Below are 4892 nucleotides of genomic sequence, written 5' to 3' on the forward strand. Positions count from 1 at the left end.
ACAAACATAAAACTCATCTTGCTAACATCTTGATCTTGGGCTTTCATCCCCTAGAACTGTAAGAAAATAAAGATCAATTGCTTAAGGTACCCAAGCTGTTGTGCTTTGTCATCTCAGCCAGAGCAAATGAACACCGATTTGGGAGAGAAAACAGACTCTACCTCTTGACAGAAGGAACTGCAACCACATGGCAAACAATGTGTTTACAGGAAGGTGGAGAACACTTGGAACATTTAACAAAGTACTTATTTTATTTTATTTATTTATTATTATTCTTCCATTTGAACAGAGACAGACAGATAGATAGAGAGAGAGGAAGAGTGAGAAAGTAAGCCACCAGACTTGGGACTCAAACCCTTGTCAGCTGTGTAGGAGTCCAGTACCTTGACCAGTACACCACCTGCCAAGCCCAGGGGACATTTTTGACATCCATTTATCTTGCTTAGAGATGCAGGAGGAGGGTGAGCTCATCAATGTGGCAGAGATAACAGGTTGGAAATCGGCTTAGCTGTATCCTTAGCTTTCCTCTCTCTGGGTCTCGGTTTTCTCATCTGTGCCATGAGAGGTCTGGACCAGGTCTTGCTATGTTTCCCTTCAGTTCTGATAGTCTAAGCGTAAACCCCAAGCTGAGCTCCTTCTCACCTCTCCAACATCTAACTACCAAGTGTGAGTTTGGAAAAGACACTGCTCCTCTTGCCCACTCAGCACCGCCCTCCAATTACGTCACCCTCCAGCCTCACCAATCATTCCCTCTACCTAAGGACAGGGAGCACCTGCCAGGGAAGGCTTACCTGGCAGTGTCTGACAGAGAGAGAAGCAGCCCTGTTCAAAGCTCTGCTTAAAAGGAAAGGCAACAATTGTATATATCCTTCTTGTAGTCTCACCGACTGCACCTCGAGAGGGCAATTTAATGAGCATGGATTTGGGGGAGCTTTGCTTGTGGCCCGTGGAGAATTCGGCTGACAGTAAAGATAAGAAGGGAAAATGTAGACGAGGAAGAATTAATGAAATCCCAGGGAAAAAAAAAGCTATTAAGGAGGGAGGGAGCAGCTATGGAGAGGGCCTACCTGGCAAATCTAGAAGCACATCCATCTGATGACCTGAGTGGGCTAAAAGGCAGGCTGTGAAGACTCTCTCAGCAACCACAACGGAACTCAGAATCCTGTAGTGTCGGAGGAGACTAAACAGCCACGACTTCTGAAAAGAGCGCTGAATGGTTGTTACAGGCAACCTGAAAACAAACAAATCTACCTACAACAGTAATAATAATAATTTGAGCTCTTAATATCTGCCAGGGACTGACCTATGTGTTTGATTTTCTTTAAAAAAATATTTGTTTAATTTGATTCATGTTTATTGTTATTATTTTTAATTTGACCCCAGAGAGACAGAGAGAGAGAAAAAGGGAAAGTGAGAAAGCAAGCTGCCAGGTCCAGGACTCGAACCACAGTTAGCCATGTGGGAGTCCAGTGCCTTAACTACCACACCACCTGCCAGCCCCTACCTACGTATTTATTTTTAAAGAATTACTTTATTGGGACCAGCAGTTAGCTGGACTCCCATGTAGTCAACCATGGGTCAAGTCCCGGACCTGGCGGCTTAAACTCACGTCGGGTGCGTGTGTGTGCGTGCCCATGATCCTGAGAGGAGAATGGAGAAGGGATTGTGGCATGGCCATTCCCCCTGGGGGGTGATTTCTCGCTTTCTGTCTCTCTGTCTATCTGGCAAGCACACATGCCCTATAGCAAAAACCTCTCAAAAAAATTTATTTTATTTAACTTTAATTATTTATTTGTTTTAACTTGACCAGAGAGGGAGAGAGAGCGAAAGTGAGAAAGCAAGTCACCAGGTCCAGGACTTTAATGGCCATCAGCCATGTGGGAGTCCATCATCCCCAACTACCATGCCACCCTCCAATCCTCCTACCTACGTACTTTAAGTAGATTAATGTATTGAATCCTCACAAAATTTCTATAGGTAAATACCGAAATACTGTTATTCTATTTACAGACAAGGCAAGAGAAGGAGAGGGAGTCTGTGTCACCCAGACTCACAGCTAATAAGCAACAAGAATTGGACTTCCATGAGGGAAGGCTGTGTCAAAAGTCTAGGGCTGTCACTGCTTTTGGTCTACCGAGTCGCCATATTTTCTGGAGCCTGCTAAGAGAGAGATGAAACAAATGACTCCTTTTACAGATGGAGAAACCGAAGCCCGGAGTGGGACTTCCAGGAACACCAACTGTCTGTAGTCTACTCACCATGCTATATTCTTCTCCACTTGAGTGCTTCATCCTCTGTCTATCTGAACTGGTACCCTTAGTGTCGCTAGTATTCCACTCAAATGTCACCTCCTCTGGGAACCTCCATGCTCGTCTCTGGCAAATCAAAGTCTTCCTCCTTTGGCTTCTACAAAACTCTGCATGCGTTCTTATTAGAGGGCTTTTCATAGGCAGTATTTTCTGTTTTATTTACAGAACGTTCTTAAAAGAAAATCACACGAAGATAACAAATAGCTATGTTCCCACACACTAGAATTTATGTTTGTTAACATGTTGCAGTATTATGTACTATAAGCTTTTTCAAAAGAATTATTTATTTAATTGTATTAATTATTCTTCTTTGTTAAAGATTTATTTATTTACTTATTATTAGTCTTTTTAAAAAATAATTAATTATTATTATTTAATTTGAGCAGAGGGAGACAGAAAGAGAGAAAGTGAGAAAGCAAGCCGCCAGTTCTGGGATTCAAACCACAGTCAGCCATGAGGGATTCCAGAGCCCTAATCCCATGCCACCTGATTGCCCCCTATTTATTATTATTATTGTTATTATTATTAAATTTTCTATAAAGCACATGCGCTCACTGGAGAGAGAAAGGGAGAGAAAGAGAACGTGAGAAAGCAAGTCGCCAGATCTAGGACTTGATTATTAGACAACTATGTTGGAATCCAATGCCTTAATCACCATGTCACCTGCTGTCCCCAAGTTGTCTTTTAAGCAAAAGAGCTACAACATAACAAATTTGAAATAGCCTTTTCTTTTTAATGACGGAAGTGAAACAATGCCAGTTCAGCTGAAGTAGCACACCTGTAACCCTGCAGTGCACTTCCCTTACCCTCACCACTGACATGTATTTATTGTGCATCCTGGGGATGTATTCTATTTATTAATACATTTATTTAAATAATTACTTTATTTAACTTTATGTATTCTTTATTTTAATTTGACCAGAGGACAGAGAGAGAGGAGGAAAGTAAGAAAGCAATCTGTCAGGTCCAGGACTTGAACTGTAGTCAGCCATGTGGGAGTCCAACACCCTTAACCACCACACCACCTGCCACCCCATATTTTATTTATATTTTTACTCGTAATAGAGTATGTGTACATGTGAGAATGAGAGAGAGAGATGAGCACCTTCCACAGGGTCTGGTCATGCCGCAATGTCCTCCTACAGTTTTTTAGCCCTTTGGATCTTAGGCACTCGCACACATGCCTGGCATGTTTCAGGCTGACGTGGGGTTGAGGATTTGAACTGTGGTCACCGTGAGGGATCTGGCTTTTCTTGAGCAGCACATTTCTACGGTGTCATAGAGTCAGCCTGACCCTGTGGATAAATTTTCTAACTTAGGCATGTCTATTCATAAATGTGTATGTATGTGTGTAAGGCAAGAACTGTGCTTTATTTATTTAATTTTTAAATATTTGCTATAGGGTCCATGTGCTCACCAGAGAGAGACAGAGAGAGAAAGAGAAAGGGAAAAGGCACCTCCCCCAAGGGGGATAGGCCATGCCACAATCCCTTCTCCTCCATTTCTCCCTTCTCAGGATTCTGGGCGTGCACGTGCATATCCCTGGTGTGTTTTTCAAGTCACTAGGTCTGGGACTCAAATTGTGTAGTTGACCATTGGCCATGTGGGGTCTAGCTTCCTTAACCACTTAACCGCTCTGCCACCAGCTGGCCGTATTCATTTCTTTTGAGCTAAGGCTTAGCAAAACCTTTGTCATTTTTTGATAATAGTGATGAGGACGATGGTGGGTAACATTTTATGAACGCTTACTATGTTTCAGACCCAGTTCAAAGCTATTTTGGGGGGATGTGTATAGAATCACATAATTTTCTCAATGATCTCATGAAGAAGATGCTATTATGAAGCTAGTTTATAAAGACAGAAATGGAGGCAAAGAGAGGCATTGAACTTGATCCAGGTCAAAAAAACCTGGTCCAGCTACTTAAACCGGGCAGTCTGGCACCAATGCTCATGTGTATGTGAAAGACAATCTTCCTTCAGAAAGAAATAGAAAATATAGATATACAGTTGGATGAAAAATAGAACATTGCATGCACCCCAGAAGCCCACTGCACTTTCTCTTTGGCCATAATCCTCTCTTCTACCATCAATAGATCCTTTAGCAATATAATTTTGTTTTCTTTGATTTGGAACTTTAAATAAACCAAGTCATTAAATGATATTCTTTTATGTCTTGCTGCTTTGGCATGAGGTTGTGCTTATGATATGATTGCTGCTTGAATAGTTTGGTATTGAGTCATATATTGCAACTTCTCCATTTTTCAGGGGATATACAGTTGGCTTGTTTCCAGTTTGGGGCAGTTTATTAGTTTTTTTTTTTTTAGAATTATTTTTATTGGGACCAGTGGGTTGAAATACAGAGAGACAGAGAGGCAGAAAGTGAGAAATCACCACCCCCCCAGGGGGATGGCCATGCCGCAATCCCTTCTTCTCCATTCTGTTCTCGGATCTAGGGCACACATGCACATGCACTCGGCGTGAGTTTAAGCTGCCAGGTCTGAGACTCAAACCACGGTCTAATACATGGGAGTCCAGCGAGATAGCCATTACACCATCTGCTGATCCCAATTTATTTATATATTT

General features: G+C 42.1%; 2 long non-coding RNA genes across 2 annotated transcripts in view; one reads left to right on the plus strand and one right to left on the minus strand.

The window, feature by feature from the left end:
• Positions 1 to 465: 465 nt before the first annotated feature.
• On the minus strand, positions 466 to 1094 carry LOC106734854 (uncharacterized). The gene is made up of 3 exons (XR_001370381.1): positions 1068 to 1094; positions 792 to 959; positions 466 to 551 (listed from the first exon to the last, which is right to left on the minus strand). It is a non-coding gene; the product is annotated as an uncharacterized LOC106734854 (long non-coding RNA).
• A 100-nt stretch (positions 1095 to 1194) lies between these two features.
• LOC102478728 (uncharacterized) overlaps positions 1195 to 4892 on the plus strand; it is a 5813-nt gene continuing 2115 nt past the window's right edge. The window contains exon 1 of the long non-coding RNA XR_334554.2: positions 1195 to 1259. This is a non-coding gene — a long non-coding RNA (uncharacterized LOC102478728). The remainder of the gene's footprint in view (positions 1260 to 4892) is intronic.

This window comes from Tupaia chinensis, unplaced genomic scaffold, assembly GCF_000334495.1.
Source record: "Tupaia chinensis unplaced genomic scaffold, TupChi_1.0 Scaffold000235_1, whole genome shotgun sequence".
NCBI lineage: Eukaryota > Metazoa > Chordata > Mammalia > Scandentia > Tupaiidae > Tupaia > Tupaia belangeri.